This window comes from Mastacembelus armatus, chromosome 4 (genome assembly GCF_900324485.2).
Source record: "Mastacembelus armatus chromosome 4, fMasArm1.2, whole genome shotgun sequence".
Classification (NCBI taxonomy): Eukaryota; Metazoa; Chordata; class Actinopteri; order Synbranchiformes; family Mastacembelidae; genus Mastacembelus; species Mastacembelus armatus.
In genome coordinates, this window is record NC_046636.1 from 17,047,918 (window position 1) to 17,071,641 (window position 23,724).

At 39.9% G+C, this 23,724-nt stretch overlaps 1 protein-coding gene across 1 annotated transcript in view; it reads left to right on the forward strand.

Moving 5' to 3' along the window:
* Nucleotides 1-23,724, forward strand: part of naaladl2 (N-acetylated alpha-linked acidic dipeptidase like 2) — a 425,480-nt gene that overhangs the window by 211,936 nt on the left and 189,820 nt on the right. The window lies entirely within an intron of this gene.

Consider the following 23,724-nt stretch of genomic DNA (forward strand, 5'->3'; position numbering starts at 1 on the left):
TTGTATTGTGGTTTTGGCATATTTGCAGGCATTGCAATGTGTAGTCTTAGTGCAGACTGGGTAGTCATGAAATGTGACCAGATCTTCACTAAAGTACCAACAATATCAACAAACACTATTTCTAAACTAATACAACACAAACAGTTATGACAAACAGTTATGATCTTTCATGTCTTTATTCAACATACCCTTTAAATACACAAAGTAATGGTTGGGGAAAAAGTAATGACAAGAGTGTTTTAACTGATTGAACCACCCTTGGCAACAATAACCTCAAGCAAGCACTTCTTGTAGCTGCACATTGTGCAGTAGGAATTCTGGACCATAATTCCTCACAGATCTGCTTCAGCTTAGCCATATTCTATGATGTGTAAGCAGCTCTCTTGAGGTCATTCCACAGCATCTTTATTGGATTGAGGTCTAGGCTCTGACTGGGTCACAGCTACAATGTTTAGTGTCATTGTCCTGCAGCATCATCCAGCTTCTTTTGACTTTCCACCTGTGGACAGATACCCTGACATTATGCTGTAGTATACCTTCACAATGGCAAAGGGTCCACTTCCAGAGGCAGCAAAGCAGTCTTGATACTCCTACTTCACTGTTCTGATGATGTTTTGCTGTTGGTAGCTAGTTCTCTTTTTATGTAGTGCTGCATGTTCTTCTCAAACAATTCTGCCTTTGTTTCATCTGTCCAAAAGACATTTTCCCAGTAGTGCTGTGGAATGTGAAGGTGGTCTTTAGCTAACTTCAGGCATGCTGCAATTGTTTGAAATGGCTTTCTCCTTGTTGTCCTGCCATGGATATCATTCCTGTTTCAATGTATGTAAAGTCTGGTGTATGGTTGACTCATGAACAAAGACGTCCACCAGCTCCAATGAACCCATCAAGTCTTTAGCTGTTACTCTAGGGTTCTTTTTTACATCAGTGACTTTTCTGCTATGTTCCTATAGATCTTGGCTGGGCACCCACTTCTTTGGCGAGTAACCCCAGTACCAAATTGTCTACATCTACAGACATGCATGTCTTTTGATTTTAGGTTTTCTGAGATATTTTTTGTGAGGCATGACTCACATCAGCTGATGCTATTTGTTAATAGTATACTGACACTGTTTGAGTGTTTTTATAAGTCAAGGTAGATCTAATCCACACCTCCATTCTTGTTTCATTGATTGGACTCCAAGGTTGCTCTTCTTTTATCGTCTGGTACAGGTTAAACAGAAAAAAACGCCTGTGGGACATTGTGATGGTGTGTGGTAAAATTGCTGGTACACTGATGAATGACCTTGAGATATATATATATATAATATAAGGTTAGGTCACTGAGGTAGGCTTGATCAATATTGACTGATTTGAGGCACCCCCTGTGGTGTGAATTTAGGCTGCTACCATCAGGACATAGATATATCCTGTCACAGTGCAGAACAAGAGGTAATTTATTCCTGCTGCTATTAATCTGGTGAATAGTAATTAATAGTCATTTCTGAATAGTGTATATTTGTCTATCCATGTTTGTGTTTACTACCTGCTGTAAATCAAATTGCTGCTCTGGGAATTCTAGTTTACCTTTACCTTGACTTACTTTTTCCATCATTCCTCTGTTTAATGGATATTTTTAAATAAACACATGAAAGATTATGATTGTTTTTGTTTTATAGCTTAGAGGTTATTTGTGACTTTGGCGAAGATTAGATCACCTTTCATAAAACCAGGAAATTGCAAACAGTGCCATTGCTTTTTTTCCTTTTAACTTTTTATGTGGTAGGAAAGTCCTGCAGATGCAACAATACAAGAGAAAAAGCAGTGGGAACAATCAGCAGGAGATAGACCCTTGACAGGAAGTGACCTTCATTTGTGAGCAAACTGGTTAAATATTATCCCAGTCGGCAGCATCACTGCACTGACAGACTGTTATGATGCATATTAATTTTGATGTATTTTTACCTGTATTTCTTTTCTTCTGAAATGTTAGTCAGGTGGATTGAGAGCCATATTAAATTACAAAAAATGCTCTGAGGTATCAATTATGTTAAATACAGTGCATGTTGTCTGTAAGTTTGTCAGTGCTACAATAGCTTTTCATGACCCTGAAAAAGAATATAATAAAAAAATAAATGGCCCATATAGGGGGACAACCATGAGCCAGTCTATGACACCGTTCCATAGCAGAGAAGCAAGACGGTCCAGCATTTAGGCTCGTTACCTGTAGGCTTACAGGACTCAAATTTCATCCTTCATAGTCCTGTGGGTTTTTTACATATCATGACTCCTCAGTGTCCATCATTATTCTACCATTTCTCCCAACATTCTGCTGTGCGTGGTGTTTTGCATACCTCAGCTAGAGGTGTTATCAATCCATAAAGAAGACATTCATATCAAAAACCAGAAAAAAACGTTGATGCATTAGACTAATGTATGAACATAGATTGGTTTACATGTCTCATATTTTTTCATTGAAGGGATTATTGAAGGATTACACCACTCCTTTCATTCCAATTGAAAATTCCCTGTGATTCGGCCAGATTGCACCAGCGTGTTCCTAATCTGGTGGTTACATGATGTATCTTTTTTCTGATTGGGCTGCTATTCTGATTTGTGGAATGTTAGGGTCCACGTACAAACATTTTTTTTCTTTCAATATATGTACTGTTGTTACTAACTTTTTTTTTTTCGGCCTCACACACAGAGCCTAGACCAGGGGCCACTATCCTCGCCCCTGGTCTTCCAAGTTGGTCTCCGATCCAAGTACTAATCAAACACAGTCCTGCTTAGCTTCCGAGATCGGACGCTATCGGGCACTCACACTCAGGTGCGGCCACCTAGAATACGAAATTTGTCTACTAAAGTTGCTTAGCCCGCTGCCAAAACAAAGTATTACATGATTGGTGAAAACCTGTATACTGTCACTACGGAAGTTATTTACCACATTTGAAAAATACCTGCAGGCAATGGTGTTTAGAAACTGCAGCTGAAGTCACGGTTCAGTGACAGTCTGGGCTAATGATGTAATAAAGATGGAGAGCAATGGATTGACACTGACATCTTGTGTTCATTGATGATTTTGCCCCAAGAAATTTGTTCGTCTGACAGAAGTGTTTTCATTTAACCTACTCAACCCAGCAGCCCCTCGGTGCCAGGGGCAGCTTTTTTGTTTTTTTGATGGTAGACAAAGGACGTTTGTATCAATATTCACATGCTAAACATCCACTTAACAAAAAGAAAAAGCTCAACAAATCCAATTTTAGGTAAACAAAGCACAATTGGTTAGCACAAGTGTTTAAATGCGCATATATCGAAAACAAGCTAAACGACCTAAAATATGCCGTGAACAATTTCATAAGACACATTCTAATGTGACAAGCTATACACCATTTGAAAGCTATCACAAAGCAGATTCCAACAATAGAAGTCCTATTTCTTTACCACTAAAACTCACTGAAAGACCAGCCAAAGAATTGCAGAAACAAATGTCACCTCAAGAAGTGATGATTTTCTCTTACTTTTACTTTGATACCAATATTATCCACATATATGCAGAGAAAAACATTATTTATTTTGGGTATATCATTTTCAAGCAGGAGTCTTAAAAAGTGGCCCAGGATAACAGGTTTAAGCACACACCCAATCAGGAGGAAGATTCTCTCTGTTGTAAGACCAAAAAAAGTCAAACCAAGCAGTGTGTATTTATCCCCTTCTGACTCATTTTCCTTGTCTGTAAGTGTCATTATGTTATTTTATGTCTGGACCCTCTTGCTCTCTTTCTCTCTATCTCCATAAGCAGCTTTTGAAGTGCCACTCTGAGTTGAAGCCACTAGCAGAACATGTCTTCCCTCAGGCTTACACACCAACTGCAGTGGGTTAGACTCTTCAACTATGAGCCTGTCTTTCAGCAAGATAGTCCATTCAGCAATCATTTGTCTGCATTGTGGGGCTAACAGCCATCCATCCATAATTGCAATGCAGTGGTGCCCTCTTGTGAAACAGTATTACAGCACTGCCTGCTTTAATTTAACACTGTATAATGCAAATCCATGACTTAGACTGACTGAGAATTTGATGCAAAATCTCTTTATATAAGATGGCTAATTGTTTATTTTGAGTCTAGATTTTTCCCCTGTAGATATAGTGCTTATACAACTCTGTATGGTGAACTATAATTAGGAGTATTAAATAAATGTATTATAATTGTTGAAATTTGGGAATCTTTAGTCCAATCTAGCTCTGAGCAAAGCATATTTAGAAGTGGTCAGAAGAGACTGGAAACAACAGTCTTGCTGAATAGCATCCTTGTTTTGCTGTTCAAGTCATTTTTTAGTGTGGTATATATGATGCTTTTATTCTATGCTGGATAATTCCCATTAAGCATACAGAAAACTGGCCCATTGCACATAATACATTTCAAACATACCACATATTTGCTGAGAATTTGCACACTGCACAGCATATTGCCCAGGCTTGCCAAGCTCACATACACTGTAAAGTGGAAGTAATTTGTGAGTGGCATGAACTGTGTGTCCACATATATGGGTATGTGTACTGTGTGGCTGTGTGTAACCCTGATGTGTTGGTGTTTTCGCTTCATTTCCTGGTGAGTATGAGTCATTCATCTCTAGTCTGAATAATGCACACTGTTGGATTAGTTGACTCCTGTCTTTATATCTCATTGTCATTCCTTTTGTAAATGGAAGGGAGACGTCTGCATGTTGCTTCTATTTCACTGGCAATATATGCATTTAGAAATATGCTGTTGTAGTAGAGTGACATTTCTCTTATACTACACTCAAGAAAATGTCATTTTATCCATGCCTTTGCATAAAACCAAATAAATATAGTGCATTTTCCCTCTAAGTGTTGCCATTACACACCATCTCTTAAAATGAAACAGTTGCTTGCCCGTCATTGGGTAATGTTTCTAAATTCATGGATTTGACTTTTTTTTTTTTCTTTTTAAATCTTCTCTGTCCTCAAAAATAAGTGGGTCTTTTGATAAACAAATGTAGCATGTAGCAAATAAAACAAGACATCTCATGTAGCCCAACCCAATGGGTACCCCCCCCCCCCTTTTCAGCACACGGCTGAAAAACACACACCCAAATTAAACTAGCTGTTGTTCTTACATTTTAAGAGTTATATTGATGACCTTGGTGTCGTTTGAAGCAAAAGCTTCCTAGTTTTCTATCGGTGCGCTGTAAAATGTGAAATATGACTCCCCTCCCCCTCTAGCTTCGAGCACTGCTTGCCCAGCGTTGTCAAGGCAACTTACAGTAAGGAGTGGGGGCCATTTAAAGCCCACTGATGCGTCATCAAACATAACGAGTCGTATAACCGTTGGAAAGGCCTCATCATTGGCTACAAGATGCGTCAGTTATCATTGACGAACAATGCGGCTGATTCTACTGTCACCGAAGTTAGTCTATGCCTGTCTATGCCTGTCTATGTTTTAGGGTTAGTTATGCTGTGAAACGTAACAAACAAGTTTGGTTGAGGCCTCATGTAATTCACAAAAGCTTGCTATGTCAAACTTTATTGAATAAACGGCGAAATCAATGTAAAACGAACCAGATTACAGCTTTTCATGAGGAGGACGATGGTCTTTTGGACTAAAACATGCACTTTGTTCTATGGATTCTAACGAACAAAATGATATGCGACACTCGATGTTTGAGTACACATGAAGTAACACGACAGAAAGAACCAGTGTACTGCACTGTATTTGTACTGTTGTTAAATATTAAGAAACTGTAGTCGCTGTGATTATTCAATCCTAAATTGCTTTATACCATTTGAATCGTGAGACTTTAAGGTTTTATTAGATATGAAATTTGTTAGACTGTATTCAAATTTATCCGATGATCTTTGGTGAAAGACATACTTTGGACTAACTTTGGGACCGGATCCAGTCCTGGGGCACCTAAAAGGAGGGGAGCTTTTGTCTAATGAGGTTGGTATCGTGGGTATTGATGAAGCAAGTTCACACAACAGACCATAGGGACTATTTCTTCATAAAAAAAGTAATAGTACTAATAGTACAGTTACAATTATCTGTAGTAAAAATGACACTCTGTAGAAAGTGATGTTACTGATGAGTTTTCTACATGTCATTTTTAATACTGTAAGATTGACAATATTCTATTCACTTACATTGTACAGTAATTTGAATACAATCTAATAGTCATATGCCAGTTGAGAGTACCTTTACATTTTTAATTAGTTTTTTGATTTATGCATTATTATTGTGAGTAAAGTGACATTAAGTCATATACACAGCACTAAATGTTAAATTAGCAGAAATACTGGTGAGCTATTACATGAAGGTTTTTTAACACCAACACAGCTGTTCAATCATGTTTGTCTGAACACAATAATCCACAGAATTTTACCAAAAAAGACAAATACATCAAATAAACTGTTAAAAACACATGATCTATCAGTCCAACTTGTACCTATGTAATGCTTTATGAATTTTAATATCCATCCATCCATTATCTATACCCACTTATTCCTATTTAGGTTAACAAGGATCTGCTGGAGCCTATCCCAGCTCTCTTTGGGTGAAAGGCAGGGGTACACCCTGGACAGGTCACTAGTCCATCGCTACATATACACAGACAACCACACACACTCACACTCATGTTTTTGGACTGTGGGAGGAAACCAGAGTACCCAGACAAAACCAACGCAAGCACAGGGAGAACATGCAAACTTCACATAGAAAGGCCCCTGCCTGGTTTCAAACCAGGAGCCTTCTTGCTGTAAGGCTACAGTGCCAATCAATCAGCCACCGTGCTGCCCCCCAGGGCCAGATCTAGGCAGGGGCAAGAGTGGGCTTAGGTTTCAGTCTTGTCCACCCAATTAGAATTTAGTGAAAGACACAATTTATCTATGAGTTTTTACAATTTGTGCTTTGGTAAAGGCGAGCTAAGGCAGGCTGCATGTTAAGAAGTTTAAGGAATGGCTGTAGACTGCCCCAACCAATCAAAAAATAACACCAGGAAAATGCAGTATTTTCTCTGTTTTTATTGGCTGAAAGCTGGTATACTCTCCACACTTGCGGCTCGCCTTACGCACGGGGAAGCAGATTCAGTTTCTGACAGACAAGAACACGAGCGATAACAAGCAGGAGTTTTTGCGTGCAATGCATAGATTTTTGGTGTCTATAAGGAAGTCTGTTAGCGGCTCCGTCAGCCGCAATGCTGCTACTGCTGTTTCACAAATTCCATCTTCCCACCTCCCCCTTCAGAAATAAATCCATCTTCCTCCACCTCAGCCACCCAAATTCACACTGACGTTGGCAGCTAAACTAAGAAAAAAGCAGAAAAGCACATTTAGAACTTAGTTACAATGAACCATCTAACACTTTAAATTGCTACTACAATTATTTTCAATGCAGTGTCCTTATGTAATGTTTAAGGTGCACAGGCTATTTTGACTACCACTCTGACCCAACGTTGTAGAATTACAACATAGACATAAGGTGCACAAGATGACCGGACCTATAAACACTTCTTCTATCCAATAGCATTGTGAGGACAAACAATAGGACCCATTAACTATGTAAATGTGGTCTTGAGAAAAAAAAAACATTTGCAGGCCATTTTTTAGAATTGTTAAAAGTGATGTTGAAATATTTCAACACTGGTAATTGCAGGGTTAAACGCACCGTCCCAGACAGTATTAAATAGATACTCCAAACACAGGGGCAGTTCTAGGATTTCGTCCTTAAAGAGGCTTAGCCTGTTGCTGATAATACCACCTACCTTCTATAACCACCTACGCATCGCAAGATGCGTCTCGCGGCTTGTGCTGACATACAGCACAAGCCGTTGCACTTCTAAGGAAGGGCTATCACACGTGCAGAATAGCAAAGAGAATAAAAACAATAAATAAATAATAATAAAAACTCTGTTTTTAATTGACATGTCTGCATGTCTTTGTTATTTTCATTTCCATTTTAAAAAATAAAAATTATACTTTCAATAAATTTTTTTAGTTTGATAAAGTCCCCCTAAAAAAGGGTCTAGAACTGCCCCTGCCCAAACGTACATCTGGGTCCATAATGCGGTCATTTAATGCTGGGTGGTACCATTGCCGTCCATGGCTTGAGTACAGCATTTTGCGGGATGTGTGTTTCTGTTTCCCTTGTAAGTTTGGTGTTGCTAACGAGAGAGATGTGGTTTTTACCTCATGTGGTTATGCCAATTGGAAAGCAGCACTGGAACTCCATTTTCAAGTAGACTCAAGCAACTAAAATTTGTCAAAACCTCTAGTAAATTACATGTTTTGTTTAGTAGTCTGTTCAGAATCATGGAAGCATTTTAATGTGTGTGAAATGAATAAATAAATAAATAAATCATTATTCTGAATTTATCCTAATAAATGCCCACCCAGGATATCTGCCAGGCCACCCTTCCACAGCTGGCAAGAACTGAATTTCAATATATCAAACAAATTTTAATTACTTCGGGTAACAGATTAATTTTTGGGATCGCCACACATAAATAATTAATAATATAACATTTTTATAATCTGAAGGAGCAGTTCTCCAAAATCAATGACACTTACTGTGGATTAATGATGCCAGTTCTGTAGGTTTTAAATTTTGTTTGCATTTATTCAGACTGTACAGGGGAACAGAGGGGAGGCTAATACATTTGTACAGGAATTGGAGCATTTTGGAATATAAGGATAAACAATGGGTGGTTTTGCAATGGTGGAATAAAATTAAAAAAGATTCAGATTCAAAATCAATTTGAGTTCACTACTTAAATAATTTGGTGATGAAGGGATTACTGAGTCCTAAAACATATTACCTCTAAATTAGATTAAACATGGAGACAAATTAAGACTAGCTACTTCAGTTCATGCCATGAGCACTTATCTGCCAGACAAGATTGCTGAGGTTCCGTCTAGTCTGGAAATCTGACCGCTGATTCTGAGCAGGGCTCATTGCACCTAGCCCAGCTGGCTATGATCAAATGTTGGAATTGATTTTAACTCCATGCCTCTGTGAGACAGTTACGGCCCTTGCTCTCATGAATGAATGAATTAATTTAAGAAATGGTTGCCGAGGCAAATCACCAGGGTAATTTTCAAAACACAGAGCAGTGTTTCAACAGTGTTTCAACAATGAAACTGTTTTTCACAAGATATCAATTATATAAATCAAACACGTGGACATTAATTAGCTGTAAGCGCAAGTAATAGATACTATACAATAATGCATCCTGGACGATACTTTCTAGCAATATTTCCAGTTCTATTTCTATGTAATAATGTCTTGAGATGATTATAATATGATTTGGCACTATACAAATAAACCGAACTGTATAAATAAACTGAACTGATCTTTTTACTAAATTAATTCAAAATGGGTTTAGTGTAAAATCTTATAACCAGAAGGGGGTGTTAGCAGTATTTCTCAGGGTTACTGCTTTGAAGCTATTTAGTGGACAGAGGAACTCGTATTGTTGTTATAAATGTTGCAGAGAGTCCTGCTATCGTCTCAATGCCAACTCAGGGACAGATGAGGTCATCTTTTCAGCCTGTTCCCTTTGTGCAGGATCAAAGTGGCTCTTGATCCTTTGGAGACAGCATCTGGTCCTCCAAACCTGCTGTGTAATAAGACTTCATATTAAATTGTCTCCATTTCAAGACCAATCAGTGAGTTCATAGAAAAGGTCTTTTGATTTATCAGTCCTCTGGGCATTCAGAGGTAGTCACCCATTCAGTAATAAATTTCTTTAAGCTACATTGTTTTAGTAAAATGAAGACAAGTCTTCCAGTCATGTGTTGTGTTGCTACTTTGTTTGTTACCATGGCTTTCATGATGTCATTCTGAACAAGTATGAACGCTTGCCCTGTACAGACCCAAACAAGAGTCTAGTGAAAGATGCTATACAATGCGCATGCAACGTTTTTGGTCTAGTCTGCATTAGAGCGATGTGTTGTAATGGTTTGTCACCTTCTAAAATGGATGAAACCAGAGAGCTGCAATATTGAACTGTTTATTCACCTGAACACACATTTACATCATTAGTAAATTTGCTGCAAACAAAGATAGAACTAACTCCTTATAGCAAATCAACATGACACACAAGAAACATAAATCAATAAAGTGATGGGGCAGAAAAAATGCTTTGATATTTTGATGACAGTTTTGATAGTGGTGGGCTCATCTTCAGCCTAAACATAGTTTAATTGCAGCTGCCGTATGTTTAGAAAAGCATTTAGATTAGTCTACTGCATTTTCTACAGAAAACTTGAACATACTATAGCCAGCCCAATGTTGCACTTAACTAGAATGTTATTAGATCTTCAGTGGCCTATTTGGGCTTCTTATCAGACCATAGTTATGGCTCTAGGTCCCTCTAGTCATCTACTGGAAGGTTCAGTGGAATCTTGTCCCACAAGATGGCCAAAGCAGATGTACCAAATCACTTAGAAAAAAGTAACATATAAAACATGTGGTTTAACTGAATATACATTATTGGCACCTTCTATTATTTTATTTAATTGGCTTTTGTTTTACTTAGTGTAGGTTAGTATTTTGTTCTGTGCTAATGTAAATTCAGATAAATAAGCAATGACATCATATATAGTTTATTTTTCAGCTTAAACTGTTAAACATTCTAAACAAACTAACTTAACAAAAACACATCTAGGAAGTTTCTAGGGATTAAGGATGGATTAGTGATGTATGTATGTTTGGGAAGTATTTATTTAAAGAGCATATACCTGTCATATGCTCTTTAAATGAATACTTCCCAATGCAGTACCCATTCATCAGAGCATAGGAAAAATTGTTGTATTTATGATTTTGATGAAAAAAGTTATTTAATATTTACTGGATTGGCGGTAGGAGATGTTTTTTTGAAAAAGTTCACTTCCGCATCAAAAAACTATGATCCAATATGGGGTAAACAAGCTAGTAACTGAACAATCATAGACAATGAAACTGATGAACTTTAAAATGTCTTTTCACAAATATACGATGGACCACAACCATATAATTTTCAGCCTGTCAGAAATGAGAGAGACCATGAGCAGCTGAGAAAAGGAAACTATGGACACAGGAAAAAGACAGGCTGTGGTGTCAAGAGAATGAGTGGAGAACAGGGAAGGTGTCCAGTTGAGTTAGGCTATAGCTATAGGCTATAGACAAGATGGCGCTGCGGATGGCTGCCTCCGTCTGGAGCTCTCCAGTTGTTTTGTTATTTTTGTTAGTTTGTCCTGCACTTTGTTTCTCTAACTTATTAAGTTTCACTCGGGCTGAACTGCTAAGCATTCGGCAGCACTTCCAGGATATTTTTCCTTCAATTTTTGTACACTCGGACGTTTTGTGGAGCGTTTTAGTTGGTGGAGCAGCTGCGCATACATCTGGCGAACCTCCGCTCTCTACCCAACAAGATGGACGAAATACACCTGCTTACCCGGATAAACAAGGACTTTTCAAACTCTGCTGCTCTGTGTTTCACGGAGACCTGGCTTAATGGAGCCATACCGGACAGCACACTCCATCTGTCCGGATTCCAGCTGATCAGAGCAGACCGCAACTCAGACGCAACGGGGAAATCGCGCGGTGGTGGGACATGCTTTTACATCAATGGTGGTGTACAGATGCAACAGTGTTGAAGAAGATCTGCTGTCCTGACCTGGAAGCACTTTTCATTAACTGTAAACCCTTCTACTCACCGCGGGGATGTTTTCCTCGTGCGTTCTGGTCAGTGTTTACATTCCCCCACAAGGGTGTGTGTGCGACGCGCTGCGTCAGCTGGCTGAGGAGATCGCAAACATGGAGCAGCCACACCCGGACTCTGTTTTTATCATCCTCGGAGACACTAAAGCACACTTGAGCCACGAACTGCCCAAATTCAAGCAGCACATCAAGTGCCCCACCAGAGAGGGGAATACTCTGGACCACTGCTACACCACAATAAAGGATGCATATCACGCCGTCCCCAGAGCAGCTTTAGGACTCTCTGACCACTGTCTGGTCCACCTCATACCTGCTAAGCCTGTAGTGAGAACTGTTAAGAGATGGACCAGGGAAACAGAGCAGGAGCTTCAAGCCTGCTTTGAATGCACTGACTGGAGTGTTTTTGAAGCTGCTGCCACAAACCTGGATGAACTCACAGACTCTGTTACATCTTACATCAGTTTCTGTGAGGATATGTGCATTCCCACCCGGACTTTTTTAACATACAACGACAAACCGTGGTTCTCTGGAAAACTCAGACAGCTTCGTCAAGCCAAAGGAGATGCCTACAGAAGTGGTGATCGTGTCTTGTATAATCAGGCCAGGAACACACTGAACAAGGAGATCAGAGCAGCTACTCCAAAAAGCTGGAAAACCAGTTTACAGCTAACGACTCTGCTTCAGGGTGGAGAGGCCTGAGGACAATAACCTACAGGACTTCATCCCCCTCCTCAATAGGCAATCAAACCCTGGCGAACGATTTGAATGAGTTCTATTGCAGATTTGAATCACCCCCCACCCGCTCTGATTGTCTTCCAGAGCAACCTTTAACACCTTTAACACCTTCAACCATTAACCCCCTCTCCCCCGCTCCTATATTTCAGACCAGTGTGGACAATGTGTGTCAGCTCTTTAGGAAGCAGAAGAGAAGGAAAGCACCAGGACCAGATGGGGTTTCACCAACATGCCTCAGAACCTGTGCTGACCAGCTGGCTCCCATCTTCTCTCTGATCTTCAACAGATCACTGGAGCTGTGTGAAGTCCCTGCGTGCTTCAAACGTTCCACCATCATTCCCATCCTCAAGAAGCCAAAAATCACAGGACTCAATGACTACAGACTGGTGGCTCTGACATCTGTGGTCATGAAGTCCTTTGAGAGACTGGTGTTGGCCCACCTGAAGAACATCACTGGACCCTTCCTGGACCCCCTGCAGTTTTCCTACTGATCCAATCGGTTCGTGGATGATGCAGTCAATATGGGGCTGCACTACATCCTGCAACATCTGGACAAACCAGGCACTTATGTGAGGATTCTGTTTGTGGACTTCAGCTCGGCGTTCAACACCATCATCCCATCACTCCTCAAGAATAACCTTTCCCAGCTCACCGTTCCTGACTCTACCTGTCAGTGGATTAAAAGCTTCCTGACAGATAGGCAACTGCTAGTGAGGGTGGGGAAACTTACTTCTGGCTCCCGCGTCACCAGCACCGGCGCACCCCAGGGGTGTGTTCTCTCCCCACTGCTCTTCTCCCTCTACACAAATGACTGCACCTCCCGTGACTCCTCTGTGAAACTCCTGAAGTTTGAAGATGACAGCACTGTCATTGGTCTCATCCAGGACGGTAAAGAGTCTGCATACAGACAGGAGGTGGAGCAGCTGGCTTTCTGGTGCAGTCAGTCTACTCAGCGGTCATCGAGTCTGTCCTGTGCTCCTCCATCACTGTCTGGTTTAGCTCCACCTCTAAATCAGACATCCGAAGACTCCAGAGGACAGTTCGGACCGCTGAGACGGTCATCGGTGTTCCCCTACCCACCCTCCAAGACCTGTTCACCTCCAGAGTGAGAAAAAGAGCTCAGAAAATCACTCTGGATGCCACCCACCCGAGCCACCACCTCTTCCAGCTCTTACCCTCTGGCCGGCGCTTCAGAGTTCCAAACATCAAGACAGCCCAGCACAAAGGAAACTTCTTCCCTCAGGCCATCCAGCTCTTAAACTTGTAGCTCTCCACCATTCCCTTCCACCACCTGCACTATGACACTGGCACCTTTTGCTCTTTGCACACCAATTGGTTCCCCTTTCATCCTGTTTTTCAGGTTATCTGTGCATTTTTCTTTTAGTTTTTTGTAGCATTTCTGTAGCATTTCTGTTTACTGTTTGACCCTTTGTAGCATTTGTATTTATGTCTGTTTGCACTGGAATACCCCCCTGTACCTAAACAAATTCCTTGTGTGTGTGTGTGTGCACACACTTGGCAATAAAGCTCATTCTGATTCTGATTCTATAGCTAATATTCTTTGGTTAAACAAGTAATTCGATTATGGTTGGAAAAGATCGAGGCCTCCCGTGAGTAATGGTATTAAGTATAACAGAAGAATTACAAAAAATGACTGAAAAACACCAGAAAATCCCAATATAGTAAAATGCGACCACTGAGTAACCACTACCAGCAATAATTAATATCACATGGTGCAGAGCCAACTAAGAGCCAGTCGTTTCCCAGCTAGGACTACAACTACACTGTCCACTGTACTTAACCAAGTTTCTGGCTTCTATGACTTGTGGAAGCAGTTCACAGTGCCACTTTCTGCTGTGACGATTCCTTTACTTAAAGTTGCCAATGAGTCAATTAGTTTGGCCTACAGAAGCTGAGGTAAATGGACTTATTGAAAATGGAAACTCCCACCATATTCTAATTACACATATTTCTGTGTTGCACTGTTGACAAGGTAATCCTATGTTCACTTTCAGACATTATTTGCCTTAACTACTTCTGCACAGGTAGAAGGATTAAAACTGGCTTAAAGCATAACTTGTGACTTTTTTAATTACTTTTTTCAAATTTACATTTCACCAAAGTAAAACTTTTGAACTATCACAGGTGATGATACACATTATTGCCCACAAGATCTGGGTTGAAATACAGTGGACCTAACCTTTAAGAGATCATTAGCCGCAAATGCTGTGTACTAGATGTTCTGTTTGACAGACAAGTTTTAGCAAAACTTCAAATAGCTCTAGTCCATATAGTTATAGATAACAGTTCCCATTAAGTAGTTATTATCCAATCCTTTAAAACATTCAGTTCCATTTGGCCTGATGTCTCCCTCTTAATGAGCTAAAAGCCAGGCTTGTGAAGTGTCTGGTGTCTGTGGAATGCATGTTAAAATTTAGATGGGGAGGTTCATGGGAGGTAATGCAGTAGTGTCACTGGGATTTGAGGGGGTGACATGATGGAAGATTTCTGTGTACTTCACCCAAACACATCTATGGTCTCTTGTCTTTCTCTCCTCATTGTTCTCTTTTTTTGGCAGTCAATGACACTAAGTACACCAGGGCATTAAGAGTGTCATTAAGCTTTCATTAAAACACTATCATCATTAGAGAAGGATTAGTTATTCCCTGGATCCCCTGGATTCAACAGCTCAGGAATATCAAAACACAATCAAAGTCTATTAAAACAACAATGCTGTTGGCCCACTGAGAAGCACCAGTTGTCTTCCACCAGAAAGCAAGTGTGCAAGTCTAATTTGGGTGTAGGTGCACCTGGAACTGTCACTGTGTGCCAACAACATGTTTGCAGTGTGCTTGTTAGCATGTAAAAACTGTCAGGGTAAATTGCATACACACATACTACTTGTGGTACATGCACAAACTATATCAGTTGTTCACAAACTTTTTCAAAAGCCCTCCTCCACACCCCCGTTTTTAGATAAGAATATTTTTGTACCCCCCAATTTTAGTCTATAGTCCCCACCCCCAACACACACACACACACACACACACGACTGCACACAACCTACACATGCTTGTCTTTTGTGTCCACACTCCACTGGAATTTTAAACACATAATACATTGTGGTCTCTCCTCATTACCTACCATTGTATTGTGAAGCCGAAGGTGATATATGCCTTGTCATATTTTCTTGACTTTGCTTTGGAAGCATGCTCTGCTGTAACATCAATATGTTTAGCTGGGAGCCTTCACAGAAATTTGTCTGTACATCGCCAGCAGGAACATTTGAAGTAACATAAGCCTGCCCATGGTTGCTATAGTGAAGTAATTTCTGCATGACATTTAACAACATTAGAAATGGTATCTCTGAATATCTCTCTGAATTTTCTGTAGGCAGCCTAGATGGTGGCATCTTCTTTACACTGACAATATGACAAATAAATACGTAGTGGTGATTCAGTTATTTTTTTCTATACTTGACAGTAGTTAAAGGGAACAGCATGCATCTAGATGGAAAGCTTGAACACATACTCAGTAAAAACCCAGGACCTGCTCCAGAAACTTCTGTTGCCTCTCCAGGTCCACCTGGAGCTGCCAGTCACGGGCCGAGGCTAGCAAACCAGTCGGGGTCATCTGCTAGAGTTTTCCGTTTCTCCACTGCCCTGACAGATGTGATATTGTGCCTTGATGTGGTTGTGGCACCACACATACCTGCCCTGTCTCATGGCTTTGGTGCTACAGCTCAGGATGTGCTCTAGGGAACCTCTCACCAGACACAGCGTGCATGCTGGAGTTTCTGCAAGACCACAGCTGTGCAGGTTGGACAGACTTTAAAGAACATCATACACTGATTAGGTCAGAAATCTGAGTCTTGCTGGTTCTCACTTCCAGATTTCAACCCAGGTGACTTTCTGGGCTGATTCATGGCCCCAGTTTGTCCAAGCACCTTGTTGATGCATGGCCACTGTCCTTCTGGGGCGCTCCTCCTCCGCCTCTGCTTGGATCTCACCCTGGATCAGCTGCCTTTTCTCTCTCCCATGAGCTTTGTTGTACCAAGAGCTATCAAGCACTGGTTGTCCAACTGCCACAGAGCCTACCAAGACGGCCTGCCTCAGCCTGGTTTCTGCCTGGTCAACTCCCTCCTGGGCCCACTACTTCCAACCAATCTTCACGATGATGCCCACAGAGGAGACCCTGGTGTCTGCTTAGTCTCTGTAGAGTAGCACCTCCCTGGCTCTGGAGACTTTAAACTCCTATGTTAGGAAAGGAAAGGAAAGTTTAAAGTTATTGGAGTGCCCATAAAGGGCAATACTGCTGAGGCTCTTTGACAGGCTGAGCCACCTGCGAAGGAACTGTTATGCTCAAAGCCCTCCATGGTGGTTAATGGGAGTTTCGATGTCAGCTGTGGCCAACGAAATCTAGGTAGGATCTAAGTCTCTCATGGTTCTGTCAAAGATCTTCCCCAGACTTTTCACAGGCTTCTCAGACACTCATGGAATTGGGACTCTGTCTACATAGAAGTAGTACTTATCCTCCTTTATTATGGAAATAAGTTCAATCTCACCCATGTGCCGAGCCTCTCCAGCCCACCAAGGAGCCAATGGCATCCTGTCACTGATGTAGACATGACAGTGCATATTTTTCAATAACATAATGGTATCAAATTGTCTAGAACTAAGAATGTCTACAACCCTGATTGTCACAGGGCTGATGGTCTCATCATTGTGCAAGCAAAAATTTAATTTAACAAACTTATTGAACACTGGAGTAAGAGAATTGATTTGTTGCATAAATTATTTGAATGCATTTAGTTTTAGCTTCATGGAGGGCAGATGGAAAAAATGAATATTCTCTGGCTAAGCCTGACACAAATGTCTGATGAAAAAGTATGGAAAGAGAGAAAGTAAGACATGAAAATCAGTTTCCCCTGCACTCTTATTAAACAGGATGTATCATGGTCTTGTTTTGGGCACAAAACAGTCATGTTAATCGTAACAGTAATCTGTACGTAGTCCAATAGCATACTCTGGTATTCTTTCTTTTCCACAACACCAGACAGTCATTTTTGAGTTCTTCTTAAGTATCCCATGTTCTTGAGAAAAAAAGTCACTTCTTGTGATAAATTATCTCATTATCTCAAGAAATTGGCATTTTGTTTTCTTAAGATAACAAGATAAATCAACTTGTTATTACCAGAAAATAAGCTTTGTATCACCACTAATGTCTTGACATGTCTGTCCTCCATGTTCTGCATATTCAGATTCAGGCACTGTATTGAGTAGTTTGGTAGCACTGTCCACTACATAAACATTGTAATATGTGTGAAAAATGTATTTCAGGTAATTCATGTACCTTAAAAAGAAGCAACATATCCATCAGATACACATTTTTAATGTGCTTAGAAATAACATAAGATGCATCACAAAATATGTCTGTGAAAGATTAAAAATATTTAAACCTGAACAAAAATTTTACTCTTGCCCCACTACATTTTATGAATCAAACGTACAGAGAGAAGAGGAAATAGGACAGAGACTCAGAAAAGAACTGAGAGTTAGGCCAAGCCCGTATGAGGACATTTTCATGATAGAGCAGACATCATGAAACGGGGAAAGCTTGGGCCACCAATGAACTTCCATCTGGAGGCCATTTATAATAGAAATTTACATTGAAGTCCCTTTGAGGGCAGTACTGACATAATAAGCCTAAAACTAGAACTACAAAAACTGGACACCAGACTAGATCACACAGAGGCAAAGAAAGAAACTACAGATAAACATGAATATTTCTGCTATAATATTTATATATTTAAGATTAAATGGATTTAGTTTTGCCATCGTGTATTAGAACTGAACTGAACTGAATTAGTCCCTCTGTTTTCTTTGAATCTGTCTTTTCCTTCCTGTCCATCCATCATTCCTGTCTGCTGTGGTGAGCTTAGCAAAGTGTCTAAGAGTGAGATATCACATATCTACAGTGATGAGAGGATAGGACCCTCCTGCAGCGCTCATTAGCTGTAATGCATTCCTATTCTCTGCTTTGATCACCGTGGGAGACCATGTGATGTTTCCTGCCATCTCTTTTAGTCATGTCTAGAATGTGCTGTCTTTTTATCATCTGGCTTTTTTAGCGTTTTTCTCCTCTCTGAAATATGTACATGCATGATCATGCTGTTATATATGTTGCTACCTGATATGGTATGTCTTGTATGACATCTTAGGTAGTAATAATATAATAATATATATATATTTTTTTTGCAGTACCTATCTTTTTGTTGTTACTAAAATATGTCAACAGCTATTGTTTGGATTTCTATGACAGTTTGTGTGCACAGTCATGGTCCTAGGAAGATGTGATCCTAAGACTGGTCCTATAGTGCCAACTATTTCTTGATTTAGGGACCAAATGCAGCAGGTGACATTGTTGGGTTGATGTGAAAGATTCTGAAAGTTTCTTTAACTTCATATCATAGTTACTTCATATTTTTCCAGTCATAAGCTCCTTCATTTGTATTAATAAAAGTTGAAAATATGTGTTTACAGCTGGAGTGAAGATAAGCGTCTTGGTTACAAATTGTAACCCAAGACTCTGTGAATTGGGAGCATCCCTCTGGGCTATCACTATGGGTCTTTCCTGCTCTTCATGCTATGAGGGGAAATTGTCTACACACACCTGGTGGGGCCCCCCTCCGTCCAAACTGAGTGACCTCATCACATCCACATTACTCTTATATAAGTAGTAGTTTGGTGTGTCTTCAGCTAGTTTGAGGGATCAGTGGAGCCCACAGCCCAGAGAATCTTGAGTTTCATACATACCCAACATTCTGTCTCTTAAAGTAAAAAATGTGTGCTGCTTGTACTTGCTTGCTCACACCACTCGGCACAAGTGCAGTAACAGAGTGCCACCCATTTGTGAAGGGTGGCATGTAAAAACAGCCACAACTGCCTTATGAAGGGCAGGGTCAGCTGTGTACCACATAGGTCCCTCAAGGGAAAATTAACATCATTATTAGCAACAGCCACAGCCACAGAACTATCCTCACTAACATTGATAGTGGGGGGTGAACCTATACAGTGATTTACGCACAGAAAGAAGCAAATTCAGTTGCCATTTTCGGCTATTATGGACATTGGCTTACCTTAATATCTTGTGTAACAGAGCAAATATTGACATAAAAAATCAGGAATATTAAGAACCTGTTAAAACAAAGACAACAAAGCCATTGTGTCAACAATACTGACTTAGTAATTGGCTCAGAGTTTTCAAAGGAAGTCAATGGGAACCAAGGCTTGCTATGTCCATCCCTTCTACAGTCATTGCTCACTACACACAAAAATCTTTATCTTTATTTCCAATTTTTTTTTTTTTTTTTTTTTTTTTTTTTTTACTTATAATTTAAAATTGATTATTTCACCACCTGCTTGTGTGGATTAAAAAGAATACTGAAAGTATACTTTAGCAAAATGTCATAATTCTAGCTGTTGTGTGGCTGGTGATCTTCTATATTTATCTAGCACCCAGCTAATCCACTAACAATTTAAATCCAAAGCCTGAAATATATGTTTCTCAGTGTCATAGAACTCCATTGTTGACCACAAAACTATAGAAACACACAACTGAGTTACACTATCATACTGGGTAAGTTTTCTTTCAGTACCATAAAAACACAGACTGCTAGTTCACAGTATTTTCCCTTTACTGCTGCTGGAAATACGGAAGAAAGCACCAAATTTGTAGTTTATCAAGTGGATGCTGAAAATAGTTCCCTCTAAATTCCTGCTGTAATAACATTCACTAAAAACAGTATCTTTCTGGTTTGTGATGTAATAGAAGACAGTGAATCAATATATTTGGATCTAGGTTTACTGATTAATTACTTTAGCCAGAGCCAATGGGCTTGGGGCTAAGTACCCAAGATAGGGTGAGGAAGTTAGAGTAGCATAGTGAGAGATCACCGAAACATCATTGATGATATTCTTTAACTAGGATTTGTTGACAGTAAGAAAATACAGAATAATGGTATCCTTGTACTTTCCGAAAATAAAATATCATTACATTTCTGGTTATAAATCCCACTTAATTACAGAAGCACTTAAAAATCCCAGTTGTTTTGTCACATTCCATACAATAAGAAGTGTAAAATAATTACATTTGAGGCTGGAAATTGCTGCATTGAGACTTTAACAATACATTCAGTATACTGCCAATAATTTCTCTCAATTCTTCAAATACTTACTTTTTGACAGTTTTTCATCAAAATGGTTTCATTATTTTTTGCCTGCCCTGCACATCAGTAAGTCAGCAGCTGGTATTGCCTTTTTGAATATGTCAGGATGTCAAAGGCCTGCACTGGTCTACACGCACAAAGAAACACTGGCTCTCTACAGCAAGTCAGTACAGGTGTCAGTTAATATCAGGCTTCAGTAATGGGAAGGCCCATATTGATTTGTAGAGTTCTTGCTTTACTGAACATTCAGAGAATAGAGAAGAGAAAAGTCCTGTAGAAGGTTAAAGTCCAAAATTAACAGTAAAAGAGCCATATGTAAGGAAAACGTCAAAGGCTTTTTTAATCTTTCATTGCTGCAATGGATTTTCTTTTCTTTTTTTTCTTTTTTCTTGCTTCTACAAGGGGTTGACAGTTGATCTCGCTTTGAATTGTTTTGTTTTCATTGGTTAGAGGGAAACGAAAGACGCGTTATCACGAAGCTGGGGCTGTTTGAACTTGCAGATTTTTTGTCGTGATGTTTTTTTTCCATACTTGCTTATAACAGTCAGTGAGTTCTTCTTATAGCTCAGTTTGTCAAATATTCTCTGAAATATACGTATAAACTCAGGACAAATGAAGTTCTTTACTTACTCAATATTTACATGGAAGCAATTTTGCTCTCTGACGTGACCCATCTTAAATACTTCAAGCCATGAATTAGAATTAATTACACTTAAGAAACCTGTCAAAACAATATTCATGCAGACAGGGGAATGATGAGGATGATGAAAGCAGTTGTTCTCAATCATCTTTTAATGAAAGGTTTAGTGAATCTTTTGGAGTACTGTACGTGCTAATGAAATGCTGTGAATCTCAGTGCAATATTCTGCGATGCTCTTGATCCTTCACATTTTTGTCAGGACATTAAACATTATCTTTCATACATAAATACATAAATGGCCTGTTGTTTAAAGTCCACAGATAACAGGATTGTTTTGGCTTTCTTTTCATCAGTATGGCCATACACAATAGAAATAGGCTGTTTGGAATGTCCGTAACTGATATGTTTACTAGTAATTGTAGCTATACTAGGTAATATATGACATATTGACATTTTCATATTGAGATTTAAGACCCCATCACAGCAGAAAGTGGTAAGGTGAAAAACAACCATTCATCTTTATGAAATAAACAGTGCTAGAGCCTTCCTAACAAAGGGGCTTCCTGCTGGACTACTTGATAAACTACTGTAGCTGCCCAGCAAATGGCAGAATGCTAGAAAGTCACTTTCTAATGTTGCTGTTCATCATTTGAACTGATGATTGAAATAGAAGAGTTTCATGCCAATCCACTGAAGTGCTCTGAAGCAGAGTCATGTAGGATTGTCCATTGGAAAAATTAATGGGATTTTTTTTTTGCGTCTTGAAATACAGGTCTGAAAAGAGAGCTAGAGTCTTGACTGTCACATCAGGCTAACTTCTGTCACTCAGTGCCATCTGTCCTTCCGCTTTTTCTATCACTGGACTTTCTGAAAAAGTGAATAATGTTACTGCATTTTATTGTCCATCATCCACAACAGCACTACAACATTCACTACATCAATTGCTGTGAGAATACTTTGCTTGCATAAAAACAAAAGCCATGAAAAACACTATGCATCAGTTTTGCAGCACTGGCATTTAGGTTGCAATAAATTGGTTTCTTCCATGTTTCAACCCACACATTCTTCTGAAGTTATTGTTTTACCTTGTTAGGTGTCTAAAAACACCCCTTTGTCCTGATATTATTACATACATACTAGTCAAAAAAATCACTTAAGATGTTACTTTGGTTTGAAGAGGAAATTTGCAGTGTTTGCATTTATATCAATTAAATTAGGTATTAGGCTTTAGATTACTCTATTAAGGGGTAATTGTAGTGTTGCATAAGATCACATTGTACATTACTGCAATTTGAGTGGACAATCTAGAAAAAAAAATAATATTAAGACAATGTTTAGATATTAACCAATGTAAAATGAACATACAGTATGTATAATAAATATGTTGTTGGAGGAGATCCTTCTGCTGACAAACGGAAGGCAGTTGGCAGGAAAGACTTCCTATAATACGGTGCTGGGGTTTACTTTGTCACAGCGAAGTTCAAGAGGTCTCTTACTGAATGAGCTTCACCCTTTGACCAGCAGACCGTGCTGACTAGGCCTTTATCTTCTGAGTTGTCTCTGAGTTGTCATTTTTGCACCAGTCAGTTTTTTTCCAGGATGCTTTGAAAGAGTGGATACCAAAATTCAAAGATATGACAGGGTAGTCAAGTAATTCGCAACTAATTCAAAATAGCTTAACCTGGACCAAAATGTTCCACTAACAAATGGAATAATAGCCCAGTCTGAATAAAAATGCATCATTCACCAACCTCAGACTGGTCTAATTCAGCCTGATTGGAAGGAATTTTCAGTCACAGTGAGAAAAATTGTGTAAACCTTTTAATCTGCTCAGTGGGAAAATATTATCAGTAGCTGATATATTTTGTTGTTAAATTTAACAACAGCATCAGCAGCAGTAATGCGGTCGGTATACCGGTCCATTGTGGTGAAGAAGGAGCTAAGCTTGAAGGCGAAGCTCTCGATTTACCGGTCAATCTACGTTCCTACTCTCACCTATGGTCAAGAGCTTTGGGTCATGACCGAAAGGACAAGATCTCGGATACAAGTGGCTGAAATGAGCTTCCTCCTCAGGGTGGCCGGGCGCTTCCTTAGAGATAGGGTGAGGAGCTCGGTCACCCGGGAGGAACTCGGAGTAGAGCCGCTCCTCCACATCAAGAGGAGTCAATTGAGGTGGCTCGGGCATCTGTTTCGGATGCCTCCTGGGCACCTCCCTGGGGAGGTGTTCCGGGCATGTCCAACCGGTAGGAGGCCCTGGGCAAGACCCAGGACACGCTGGAGGGACTATGTCTCCCGGCTGGCCTGGGAACGCCTCGGTGTCCCCCTGGAAGAGCTGGAGGAAGTGTCCAGGGAGAAGGAAGACTGGGTATCCCTGATTAGGCTACTGCCCCCGCGACCCGGTCCGGCATAAGCGGAAGAAGATGGATGGAT